The sequence below is a fragment of the Mytilus edulis genome, chromosome 4 (genome assembly GCF_963676685.1).
Source record: "Mytilus edulis chromosome 4, xbMytEdul2.2, whole genome shotgun sequence".
Classification (NCBI taxonomy): domain Eukaryota; kingdom Metazoa; phylum Mollusca; class Bivalvia; order Mytilida; family Mytilidae; genus Mytilus; species Mytilus edulis.
In genome coordinates, this window is record NC_092347.1 from 45,097,867 (window position 1) to 45,112,463 (window position 14,597).

Sequence of the window (14,597 nt, forward strand, 5' to 3'; positions counted from 1 at the left end):
AAAAGATTTATCCTCGTCCGCCTTTGGTAATCTAAATTGACCTCTGGTGTTGCTCTTATTCTTCCGAACATCATTTACAACTACAATTAAAATTAAAAAAAAAAACAATTATAAAGTAATGCTTCTAACGTTTGATAAATCATGCCGCAATACAAGGACCATAAACCACCCGATGCAACCCGTGTCATCCTCTTCAATAGATCTTATGTTAGTGGAGTTACGTTGTTCAATAGACCATATGGTATACCATGTTAACACATGTTATGGGGTTATTCTATGGAAATAGAGTAACACCGTATTATAACCATGCTAGTATACGGTATGGGGTTATCCTATTCAAGTAAGATTACACAGTAATGATACAAATTTAACATATAGTATGGAGTTGTACTATTCAATAAGGGTAACACAGAAATTATACAATGTTAGCACATAGGATAAACTGAGTATGGGGTTATCTTATTCAAGTAAAAAACACAGATATTTTGGTATGACACAGAGGCTGAACATTGGCCAATCATTGTATTTCTTGTATAATCATAACCCCAAAACTTTCAAGCCACATGCAAACAGAGGGTGTAGAGGTCATTGTTACATTAATTGACCAAACTTTTGCATCTTGTCATGATACGACTAACGGTGCATCATGTAAAATAAAGATTCAAGTAAGTTGAGAATTAAATGCATACTTTAATTTGTAAACAATTATACATATTACCTACTACGAAGTTTTTTTTCCAATAATTCCTATTCCTCGTCCCGTCCCTTTTTGATTTGACTTAAAGCACGTTTTATTGTAGAATATTAAACGAGCCTGTTGCTCTAACACTGATTAACTTGACTGTTTAACCAAAACCCACCTGCAGATCTATGAATCTAATTGAACGTGTCATGAAAAATTGAGTTATATTTGCTAAACATAAATATTTGTCAAACGTTTATATTGATTAACGACGTCGTTTTTAACTGCAAAACGCGCAACCTCTCGGTCAGCCCATAGCTGAGGCCGATAGCAAAATGTACAGTGGCAGTGGTACTGTCCGGAATTGTTTCATACGTTTGGACCGGAAGTTGTGAAATTTATTTTCCGTTTAGTCAATTTCACTTTCACTTTCACTTTGACTGGTAAATTCTGGCCTAGAAAGTGGGACAATTTATAACAGGAGACAGAAACCTGCTTTCATCAGGTTGATTAATAGAGAAATGTTATATCTATCTACTCCAAAATATTAAAATGAAATACATATGTCTTACTGCAAGTGCAAAAACTTCCCCCTCAAAAGTTGAAGGCAAAACAACATGAAAAAATACATTTGTTTATCAGGGATAATATGAGAATGGTGCTACATTAAATGCAAGCTTACCAAGACATAGTTTATTTATTGATAACACCACACTCAGAGATCCAGAAGCCCACATTATATTGCAGAACGTTTATCTGTTTTTTGCACAAAACTTGCAGAATTATGTTGCATGAATCGCTGCCACTAAAACTTAATTTTAATATAATAAGGGTTCAGCTGGTATAGAATAACTAACTGTAGACCATGCAACTAGTCCTATAATGCAAGGCTGTGGTTATGTAACAGTGGTTTGATTCTGCCAGTGTACTTTATTTGGAGGATTTATGGTGTATTTGAATCCTGCATAGTTGATTGATGTAAACAATAAAGTTTTCGTCCAAGGAATGTTCACGCTAGTGTTTTGAAACCAGGGATGATTACACTAGTGATTTTATACTGTAATGATTGCTCTAGTTAAGGATGCCTCTGTAATTGAAACTTTCTGTAAGAACAATAAAATTGAGAATGGAAATGGGGAATGTGTCAAAGAGGCAACAACCCAACCATAAAACAGACAACAGCAGAAGGTCACCAATAGGTCTTCAATGCATCGAAAAACTCCCTCACCCGGAGGCGTCCTTCAGCTGGCCCCTAAACAAATATATATACTAGTTCAGTGATAATGGATGTCATACTAAACTCCAAATTATGCACAAGACACTAAAATTAAAAATCATACAAGACTAACAAAAGCCAGAGGCTCCTGACTTGTGACAGGTACCTATAGCCAAGTAGAAAAGTAAATGCATAACAATACCCACAGTAAAAATCAGTTCAAGAGAAGTCCGAGTCCAATGTCAAAAGAGGTAACATAAGAAAATAAACAAAATGACAATACATGTACTGCATAAATAACAACAGACTACTAGCAGTTACTGACATGCCAGCTCCAGACCTCAATTAAACTGAATGAAAGATTATGTCTTCATCATATGAATATCAGGCACAATCCCTCCCATTAGGGGTTTAGTATTATACCATCATGAAATATATGAGAACATAACCCGTGTCATGTCAAAACTGATTTTTAAATGAATGTGTTTAATTCTGATGCAAAGACCCTATAAGTGAATCAATATTAAAGCCAAAATATGCAATTTTTAATGACCTGACAACAGTATCGTAACTATATCCCTTCTTAATAAGTCTGTTTAAAGGTTTTGTTAGCTTCTGCACAAATCTGCTCTAAACATTAGGTTTATATCAAGTTTAATGTCCTGATCATAGATACAAGTATTTTGAGTTATAAAATATCTTCCTCACCATCATCAATATTATTTGCTAGATTGTAAACTGGTTCCTTGAAAATCATTCTAATTTTAACCCATTAATATATGTAAACAATAAACTGGTATTATATCAACTGAACAATGCTATAAAAATCGATTCTTTCACACTATTTACATCCAATATTAAACAGTTATACCCGGAATGAATGCTCAGTGGAATGAAAGTACAGTATTTCAAATCAAATTTTTTTTGTAACACTTCTCAGTACAGTATCAAGATCTACAACTAATTCTAATATAACGTGCTGCTTTTGCTTTGTAAACAACACCGTGATAAAATTCTCAATATATCTGTACTTAGCACAGACACAGAGATGTACATAATAATGGCTGTTACAACATACCTCCCACGTAAATCCACATGTATTGTAACCTTAGTAACTTTGCAAACTCTTTGCTGATTTTATTGTTTTAAAAATGGCAATTAAAAAAGACAAAAGAACTTTTATTCTTTTTCAGATGCATAATAAAAAAATAAATGCCCAAGAGTTCAGAGAAATCAACAATATCGAAATAAAATTAAATTCGCGAAAGTCTATTAATATTTTTGGCGAATTCAAGTCATTTCAAAACATGACATCATACAAATGAAAACGCTAGAGTTGAAGGTGTTCCGTTACGTGAACAATAGAAATTTGTATGATAAATGGATTTCTGATGTATTTATATGTTTTATTTTCTATTTTAATGCATTATACTAATATTTACAGATTTCAGCAAGTCAACATGGCGGCTCTTTGGTTACGAAATGTCAATTTTGAATTTGACAGTCGCTTACGAGAAACACATGTAAATTAAAGATGGCAAATGTTGGGATTGAGAAGTAAAAGAATTAAACAGGTTTTATTCGAGCAGTTATTCACGAAATAATCCATGCAAGCTACAGATTTATTAGAATGTTTGAGCTTGATCTAACAAGGAATAAAAAAGAACAGCCAAACACACAAAATACCAACCCTCACTTCAATTTTTTAATGACCGTATTTATCCTATTAGAATCAAAATAATTTATGGCAGCCATAGATTGTTGGAAATTTACAAATGGCCTGAAATTCATAAATTTAATTCCTCGCTAACGCTCAGGATAAAATTTGAATATCTCAACCCAGGCCATGTGTAAATTTCCAACAATCTTTGGCTTCCATGAACTATTTCTTAACTAATACCACAACAAACTACGATAACATAGGAATCATGATACATGTTGGTCTGTCTGTTTTGAGATCGTCTTGCAAGGTTTTCCCTCTTATACCTTGAAATGATGAGGGGACACAAAGTTCTACCCGTGTCCGGCTGTATGTCTACATCCTTTTGCACATCCGTACTGCCCAAAGTTTACAAATGGATCATAACTATGCTGTGTAACAAAAGTATTTTGTGGTAATAAGCATAAAAAATGGAAATAAATGCTGAATTTTTGCTTCCTTTCTCAAACATAAGTTAGTCTCAAACAAATGTAATAAAACTTATACACAATACTGATCTGACACCGCAAATCAACATGCACATTTGGGTAGGGTCAATTTTACTCTTCTTCAGTTATGTCCCTTTATAACTTTATATGATATGCATAGGGTGCATCATCTATGTCCCATTGACATATTCCCTATTTATTTGAGTCATAATTTATAAAAGGGAGATAATTGAAGACTTATTGTAGTATCTTTTAAGCAAAACTCTCAATGTGAATGGTTTTAATGAAACTTGATACATTGCATGTAAAACAAATAGAACATATATTGAAATTTGTTTATTTATTGTAGAATGAAAAGAATCTGCTTTACTAAAAATCCACCAAAGATTAGATAGTTTTTGCCCGAAACAGACCACACACTAGACTGGAAGATTCAACATCCACATGATCCAGCAAAAAGAGGAAAGTGGCATTGATTCAGTTTCAATGCACACTCTTACTTTTCCCTTACAAGGTGATATGAGATGTTAATGATACTTTTAAGCAAAAATTGAATATAAGTAGGTTTGAGACAGGTCACAGGTATTGTTGCTTCAATAATTTTTGTTTTTACTGAATCACCAGTAAGTTAACATGGGAAACTAATCTTTTACATTTTCAAAACATACTCAGATACTTGTATACAGGTGCTGATGTACTAATGCAATTTCAATCTATAGAATTACTGGTCCATATGTACCATATTTACAGTTTTTTTGCATGATTTGAATGTGAATAGCTATATCAATAATTGTATTATTTTCTGCTGACATAAGAGGAAGATGTTTAGATGATTAAGGATATTAACTTATTATGGAAGACATTTTTATTTTATTGTACTGATTAAAAGGGTTAATAGTTCAATAATATTATGACAGTATACAGATTCCCAATTTACCTTTAAACTTAATGTGCATGACCTCCAGCATTTTGTCCAGCCTATTCTATTAGTTTTACATGCATCTTCATGTCAAGACTTATTATTTGGAGAAGGACAAGCAGAACAGTTTTTTCAATGAAATTAATTTAAAAAAAATGAATAATGTGTTACTATTTAGTTAGTAACTAGAGTTTAGTATTACAATATTATTTTAAAAAAAAAATTGTCCTTCACATGGAATAACTAATAATGGTATAGACAAAATAATATTCTTGACAGTGTTTTGTAGAGCAAGTTTAATGTAGGGTTTTCTACATACCCTAGTTAAATTATGTATTTGTTTTCACTTATAGTTAACTTATGGGATAACTAAAGTCTCCATTTTAACTTTCTTTTTATAGGGATATATGTACCAAAAAGAGTTGGTCTATGTGCTCAAAGAAAAGACAACAATTGTGATCAAGCTTTTTTTTTAGTCCTATTTCTGATGTTGAGAAGAAAGGTATGCTTTTCTCTTGTATGACTAACGTAATGTTCATTGCTACTTTGACAAACTTTCAATCATGCTTATTGTGAAGTGCATAAATTTCTTACTTAAGAGAACAATTAATGATATGATCTGTAGCAAAACTTTAAAGGATAACATAGTCTAATCTTAAAGGGAGGAATGATACTTTATAAAAAAAAAAAGATGTGGTTTGGTTATCAATGAGACAACTCTCAATCCACAACCAAATGTACCGTAGTCAACAATTTCTAAAAGTATTGCAATATTGACCTCATATAAATGCAAATTCTCTGAGAAAAACTTATTTTTAAGGATTTGGTATTGTAAGGAATTTAATGTGATTCTTTAAAATCAGTATTTGTTTTTATTGATATATATGTTCAAAATGTTTAGGAAGGAGTGCAATGTGTATATTATATTAATGTGAAATTTAGCGTATATTTTGTTGTTGTAAGAAATCTCATATTATGAGATTTGTCTTGTATAAGCCCCAAAACACTTAGGCCAATGACTTTTTGCACAGTTGTTGTGCCTATTATATTTTTTTGACATTTGTCTCATTATTTTTTTGGTAAACTAAATCTTAAAAAATGTAAAGGCTCAATTAATTAACCCTGTCTATCCCACTGTCTGTTTTTCTCTATAAGAGAACATTGTTTTTTCCGGATTTCTCCTCCTACAGTTTTTGAGATACAGCTTAGTAGGATATATAGTAGGATGTTTCTTCACATAATAAGAGTATGGATGTCCACAGGATTTTATTTGTTTTCAAGGCTCTATAAGCACACACAAAAATCAAAGGATCAGGGCTTTATTGCACTTTTTCTTAACTATTATCAGTATTAAAGCCTTAAACACAGAGCCAAAAAAAAAATCACTGCAAGTATAAGATAGCCCTAAGCATTGGTTTGAGCAGAATTTTTAGCCAAAAAATTCAGATAGACTTTATATAAACATGTACCACCACCAAATTGGGCCAGAAAAAAAACATACTTGAAAGTAGAAAGTATTTAAAACAGAATAGGCATAACTAAGATGTAAATATCAAAATATATAGAATATAGTTTGGTAATTGAGTTTTATTTGAAAGGTGTATATAGTACTGGCGATCCTTGTAGAACACATTGAAATGTATAAATGAATTCTAAAATTGAAACCACATATTGCATGTTTCTGAAAAGGGTCTGGTTTGGTGTATCTAAAGTTTGGGTAGCCAGCACAGTCTGATGTGTAAATGACCTTCTGTATAAGATATCTTTTTAACTATATAAGATTATCTTGTATGGCATGTGATACGGATTTCGTCATGTTTTGTACTCTTTATCATATATTTAAACAGGAGAGTGAATATCAACTGCTTTCTGACCCCTAGCACCTGAGATTTACTTCTGTTTTGAAAGCGTTAAAGAGAAATGCTTAATTATTTATTGGAAGCACCTGTGTTACCTTACAGTTTGAGTCATGTTGTTCATAGAATTATTTTGTTTATTTTTATTTTTTGTGTGTTTTGTATGGTATTTCATTGAGATCTTTTTTATAGTTGCATTTCGTGTGCCAGAATATGAACGCTTGATGTCTGTGACATAACATGCCAAACAATGATGCAATTCAATAAATGGCTTCATGCCCTAATGACCGTTTTATTTTGTCTGAATCACTACTGTCACAAAGGTGAAATCCGAGTAGGAGTGTGATAAAGGGTACTCATCAAAGTTGAGCAATACAGATTAAACAGCAGGCTATTTATCAAATAGAATGAAATTCAAAACAGTGTGGCTGTGGCCATTGATTGACACATTAAATTCATCCATTGACTGGGACAATTTACGTGAACGTTCGTCTGCAACAACCACTGTTCACGACGTACCTACGATAGACATTTAAACTGTGGGGTCCCCAAAGGTTTCTTAACGACTTTAATTATAAAATAATTCGAAAAATTAATCAGGAATAACCTTGATGTTTTGATTTATATAATTGATATAAATCGAAACATCCTGTTATTTCTGATTATTTTTTCGAATTACTTTATTAAGGTGTTGAGAACCTTTGGTGATCCCATAGTTTAAGTGTCTTTAAAAAGTACATAGTGAGCAGTGGTCGTTACATACAAATGTTCACCTAAATTGTCCCAGTCAATGGATGAATTTAATGTGTCAATCAATGGCCACAGCCACACTGTTTTGAATTTCATTCTATATAAAACTACTGTTTTTAATATTACATATATGATACAAATATATATCTATATGTTTATTGTTTCAGGATGTAATGAAGTAACAATAGTGAAGGTTTTAGCAAGCAGGTACTGAAAGAACTTCAAAAGGTTAATCCTACAGCTGTCTGGTGATGTTGAAAGAAATCCAGGACCTACAATGGTATCGATCACCCCAAAAAAATGCTATGTTTTAGACTGAAGTATATTTAGGATTAGTTGCTCTGAAAAAACAAGCACTTTAATTTAACAACTTCATCAAAATCCATTTAGTTAAGGCATATTGGATAATGTTTCAATTCATCTTTAACATAATTTTCATTGAAATTTTATGTTTTATTAACCAATAGAAAACTGGTTAGTACTCTGTTCAAGTAAGGCAGACTGGACATGCTGCCATGAACAGTTTCCATGGGATAACTTATGAAACATTTAATCAACTCAGAAATGACACAAAACTGTCTTCTCACAGTTATTGTTATAGACCTGGTTACATGACATATTATGGTATACCGTTGTCTGTCCATCCATCGTCAACATGTCAGACATTAACTCAAAAAGGCTTAAACCAATTTGCCTAAAACTTTGGTGAATCGTTTATATTTATTGAGGTGAGATCCTTTATTTTTATAAATTTTAGATTTTAAGTTTCTGAGTTATAGGGTTTTATTAATTAAAAATAGGGAAATTTTCCAGTTTTCTGACAATCATTTAAAAAGACTTTTCACCAACTTGCAAGAAATTTTGGTGAATTGTTTATATCTTTTGACATAAACTCCCTTTCAATTTTTATAAATTTTAAATTTTTTGTGTTTCCCATTTACAGGGTTTTAATCATTAAACAAAGGGAATTTTCCAGTTTTCAAACAATAGCTCAAAAATACTTTCAGCAGCTCTTATTGAACTTTGGTGAATTGTTTATATCTATTGATGTAAGGTCCCTTTAGAATTATATAAATTTTAGATTTTATAGTCAGAGTTATGGGGTTTTATTCATTACAAAAGGGGGAATTTTCCAGTTATTGGACAATAACTCAAAAATACTTTCAGCAATTCCATAGGCGGATCCAGGGGGCCCTGGGGGACCCGGGGACCCCTTTCGTGGTAAAAATTTGGTTGATTATATATGGAATCACTGATGCATGACTGGAGTGGGCCCCCCTTAGGAAAAGTTCTGGATCCGCCACTGAATTCTCATGAAACTTTGGTGAAATTTCGCTACTTGTAGCATTTTATTCTTCTGAATCCAAAATTTTAAAAAATACTGAAATAATTCTGAAATAATTGTTTCTCTGTACTGTATGCTAATTCTATTGAAGATAATTGTTTAAAGTGACTCCTGACATGATATAATCTTGTACTTATTATAAACCCCACAAAGTTTTTGGAGTGAATATATGAATCACTCTGTCTGTCTGTCTGTTTCATATGTCTTGTAAACTTAACTCCTCCGTAATGTATGTACCAATAAGATGAACTTTACAGAGTCTAAATTATTTCAAGGGAGATAATTGAATTTACTTAGTTTAACATTGCAATAAGTGGCAACAGGTCTCGTAAGTGCAACTCAAATACTCACCTAGTTCCATTATTTGCATTGATTGATTTTGAAACTTAACACTGTTGCCGTACACAACCTAAGACTTGAGTATGTAGGAAATAGTCCAGATCCAATACTTTTCAAGGGAGATAATTGAACCTAATTAGTTTAATATTGCAATAAGTGGCAACAGGACCTGTAAGTGCAACTATGTTTAATTACCTTGATGGATATTGATGTAAATTTACACAGTAGACTGACACCACCAGAGAATGTATATGAAGGAAATAATCCTGGTCTGAAATATTTTAAGGGGGAAATGGATCTTAATTGTTTAATGTTGCAATATGTTGCAACAGTGTTTAGTAAGATAAGTGGATGTTCTCCTTATCTGCTTTATCAATATTGTTGAAATTTTATATCAAGTGCAGTACACCGCCTGGGAATGTGCATGAAGGAAAATCATATTTGTCTAAAATATTTCAGAAGATGAATTGGAATGGGGTGGGGTATCCTTTAGTGGGTTGACTCCTAGTTTTATGCAATACACTCAGAATGGCAAATACTATCCATGCTGTTCTGTGTTCACTCTTGTTTCAAACTAGGATCACAAAAGTCCTTGTTATATTCTTTACATATATTACGAAGTTAGATCTCCACAAAAGTACAGGTGAATCAGGAGTCTTAACATATCTATGTTTTAGTAACTAGAATACAAGTTTTTATTGTTGCGATACTCACCCAGTTGCATTACATTTAAATTTAATCAGAGAATTACTTTTTATAAGAACATTTGAAACATCAAATAAAAATAGGGGGCCTCTGCCTTCTGTTCTAAAAATAAATACAAAACTCAAAGTGTCCTATCAAATCAATGTAATTATCTGCCCTTGATTTTAAAAGAATATATTTTTTTAAATTTAAATACACTTTATCACACTTAATTTTTTGATAGCTTGATCCAACTTCCAAGCTTAAGATGTTCCAGTCATATAATATTGCATTATACTTTGTAAAATTTTAAACCAAAAAAGAGATTTTTTGCAACATGCCTAAAACCAGAACTAAGACATCATTCCAACTTGACTTAATATATCTTTGGAAAAGTCAGTTATCTGGAATGTGATCTGAACAGTTCAACTTTTTTTTTCATTTTATAATGTATGTTTATTTCAATAATTGAACCAGTTTTTGTGAATTTTACATGAAAAAAAATTGTATTTTAGGTTTATCAAGACTTCTTAGTGCTTGCCATACAAGTGTCAAAGAGTGAAGGGCAAGAATGGCTTTAAAGAACAGAGAAGACTTGTTTTATTGCACTTAGTTTTGAGCTTATGTTTGATATTTTACCACTACGATAGAGTTATGTAAATTTATGTAATGTATTGTTCTAATATACCGATCTGTTTTGTAATTGCTCCTTTTTAGATATGTTGTAATTGGTTTTTTTTTATACCTTTTCCTACGTGAGTACTATTGACAACTATTGATGGTTTTTAGTAAGGTTACTTTGTTTTGTTTTTTTATTTCTTAGGATTAAGATGTCATTCTTGAATACCTTGTAGGTATGATCTGTGTTTTTATTATTTCTTGATATGTGTAGTATTAATCCACCCCAATTATATTTAGTTATGAAAAAAATATATGCCATAAGGACAGTCCACTATGAATGCCTCTCTGAAAAGATTAGAGAGTCTTGGCATAAATAAATATAAATTTCTAAAATATAAACAAATTATTAAGACTCCATACAAAAAAAAAGTTTGTGTCACAACAGTGATTTTTTTTTGTATAATAAAGGTTAGTTCTAAATCCTATTATTTTTATTGGGATTGTCTTCATTGCATAGAGGATGTGTTTATCATATAATTTAATATACCTCAAAACGTGATTTTTAAATGTCATAAATACATGTACAGAAAAACATACATAATGATTATGATATGCTAATACTTCATTATTGCAAATAATTGTACTTTAAATTAAGATGAATATATAAACTGGAATTGACTAATCATATTTATGTTTGTTGATTGTTGACAATATGTGTTGAAAAACAAAAAAAAGCCATAGGACTTAGAGTAACAAGCCTCAGTCAAAAAGTCACAATTAATTAATTCATAATTATTTAAATGTATAAAAGAAAACGTATTAAACAGTGTCTTTTTGTAAGATAAATTGGTTTGTTCATTATTAATTTTTAAAACTTGTAAATTTGTTGATAAATTTACTTGGTCTATAAAAGATTAATATAATATAAAGATATCTATTGAATTTGTCTTCCTATTAAAAAAAATCTCTCAAAAACACTTTGTGCCCTCTTGCTCCATATTTTTTAATAGGTTATTTTTTTGTCTATTTTGTTTTTTACCATGATATTATGCATGATAAATATAAATTGTGCTTTATGCATGTCACTAATGTATAGATAATTTTCTTGTTAGATATTTATGATAATGTTTTTATTTACATTTACATATATTTATATATATACAAATTTAGAAAATTTAAAGTTTTATAATAAAGAATAAAATTAATAAAACATGTTTAGATTGATTTGATTGTATCCAATATGTTTATTAAAAGGAAGGCTGTTCCAGTAATAGATATTGAGTTTAAATATAACTTGCATCATATAGAAAATAAAACAGCAAAAGATAGAAAACAGAGAGAAAATTGCTTCAACTATCATATTTAAAGTTCATTTCCTCTTTACAGAAGGAATTGAGTGCAACACAAAGCCTGAATTGAACTTAGTATTGTAGCTAAGCATGACTTTTTGTGTGAAATTATTTTTTTTATTAAATGATGACTTTACTATTTTCACCTATTTTTTTATAAGTAAAACTAGAACAGGATACAATCTGTGAGTTATATGGTTTTCTTAAAAAGAGTCTCCATGTATACATGTATGAATTGTCTGTGATTCTAAGATATTGTCAGTGTGTCTTTTTCAAAGATCTACATTTCAGTCAGACCGGATTCTTGTGACTTTGACCTTAAAGTTCTGTGATTAGATCCATTCTTATGTCAGTTAAAATCTCATTAGAGATAATGTTGTCTCTGTTTGTATATCTTGCAGACTTGCTTATTTATTATCATTATTTATTATTTCTAAAATATTGGACGCAGCAGGTCAACTATATGTTATGTATGTAAAGGGGAACATGTCAGTTTGGCAGGTTTCATCTGACCTTGATCTAATTTTTATGATTCATTGGTCAATGTTAAGTTTGTTGTGTTTTGGTCTTTTTTCAAGTACTATATTAAGCAATAGGTCAAATATATTTGGTATATTGAATTATTGTTAGATGTGCATGTGTGTCTAACAGGATTTATGTAAAATATGAATTGTCAGTGATACTTGTAGTGAAACCTTAATCTAAAAGACCATAAAATCAATGGTCAGTAAAGCATATGAGACATTTCAGCGTGTGCACTCTTGTTTGTTTTTAGAAATCAAAAATGATTTTTTTTTTGCCTATAAAATGTACTTTTACTGTATCTTTAAAGTAGTCAGCACCGTTAGCCACTAATCCGATAACCCAGACTAGTAAATATTGATTCAAACTAGAGAAAATTTTCAAAATTTTATAGAGTCATATAGGGACAAGTTTTGATTTTTAGTTTACGGACTAGTAAATGAAAAAGTTTTTGGCGCAGACTGTCTTTACAAGCAGATAAAGAAAGACATTAGTCTAATTCATTTAAATATAGATAATGACAGATGTAAGACTTGTAAATGAAAAAGAGACAATTGGTAAAATATAAATAATAAAAGATATAAGGCATGTACACGAAACAAGGAGTTAAATATGGATGATAAAAAATGCAAGGCAAATGTACACAAGACAACTGCACTGCAAATTCAAATAATTTACAAATGGCACACCCTGATATGCATTGTCTATGGTTCTTAGATACAGTCTGTAAGTATTGTCTGTTGTTCCTAGATACTGTCTGTAAGTATTGTCTGTTGTTCCTAGATACTGTCTGTAAGTATTATCTGTTGTTCCTAGATACAGTCTTAAGTATTGTCTGTTGTTCATAGATACAGTCTGTAAATATTGTCTGTATTAAAGTATTGTCTGTTGTTCCTAGATACAGTCTGTAAGTTTTGTCTGTTGTTCCTATATACTGTCTAAGTATTGTCTGTTGTTCCTAGATACAGTCTGTAAGTATTGTCTGTTGTTCCTAGATACTGTCTGTAAGTATTGTCTGTTGTTCTTAGATACAGTCTGTAAATATTGTCTGTTGTTCCTAGATACAGTCTGTAAGAATTGTCTGTGGTTCTTAGATACTGTGTATTTATTGTCTGTGGTTCTAAGATACAGTCTGTAAGCTTTGTCTGTGGTTCTTAGTGGTTCTAAGATACAGTCTGCAAGTTAAAACTGTCGTGGTTCTGAGATACCGCATAAAAGTATTGTCTGTGGTTCTTAAATACAGTCTGTACGTATTGTCTGGTTCCTAGATACAGTCTGAAAATATTGTCTGGTTCCGATGTACAGTCTGTAGTTCTTAGATACAGTCTGTTAGTTTTGTCTGTGGTTCTTAGATACAGTCTATAAGTATTGTCTGTTGTTCCTAGATACAGTCTGTAAGTTTTGTCTGTGGTTCTTAGATACAGTCAATAAGTATTGTCTGTTGTTCCTAGATACAGTCTGTAAGTATTGTCTGTGGTTCTTAGATACAATCTGTACGTTTTGTCTGCGGTTCTTAGATACAGTCTTTAAGAATTGTCTGTGGTTCTTAGATACAGTTAAAGTATTGTCTGTGGTTCGTAGATACAGTCAAAGTATTGTCTGTGGTTCTTAGATACAGTCTTTAAGTATTGTCTTTGGTTCTGATATACAGTCTGTAAGTTTTGTCTGTGCTTCTTATTTACAGTCTGTAAGTATTGTCTGTGGTTCTTATATACAGTCTGTAAGTATTGTCAGTGGTTCTAAGATACAGTCTGTAAGTTTTGTCTGTGGTTCTTAGATACAGTCTGTAAGTATTGTCTGTGGTTCTTATATACAGTCTGTAAGTATTGTCAGTGGTTTTAAGATACAGTCTGTAAGTATTGTCAGTGGTTCTAAGATACAGTCTGTAAGTATTGTCAGTGGTTCTAAGATACAGTCTGTAAGTTTTGTCTGTGGTTCTTAGATACAGTCTGTAAGTATTGCCTGTGGTTCTTATATACAGTCTGTAAGTATTGTCAGTGGTTTTAAGATACAGTCTGTAAGTATTGTCAGTGGTTCTAAGATACAGTCTGTAAGTATTGTCAGTGGTTCTAAGATACAGTCTGTAAGTATTGTCTGTGGTTCTTATATACAGTCTGTAAGTATTGTCTGTGGTTCTTATATACAGTCTGTAAGTTTTGTCAGTGG

At 31.3% G+C, this 14,597-nt stretch overlaps 1 long non-coding RNA gene across 4 annotated transcripts; it reads left to right on the plus strand.

Annotated features, from left to right (window-relative positions):
* Positions 1-208: 208 nt before the first annotated feature.
* LOC139519756 (uncharacterized) lies at positions 209-12,050 on the plus strand. Of its 4 annotated transcripts, none has more exons than XR_011663671.1 (5): positions 209-1,187; positions 3,343-4,560; positions 5,367-5,467; positions 7,739-7,851; positions 10,455-12,050. It is a non-coding gene; the product is annotated as an uncharacterized lncRNA (long non-coding RNA). The 4 variants fall into 4 exon arrangements; XR_011663670.1 differs by having other exon boundaries at positions 790-1,187; positions 4,396-4,560; XR_011663672.1 differs by lacking the exon at positions 209-1,187 and having other exon boundaries at positions 1,194-3,472; positions 4,396-4,560.
* The last annotated feature ends 2,547 nt before the right edge of the window (positions 12,051-14,597 follow it).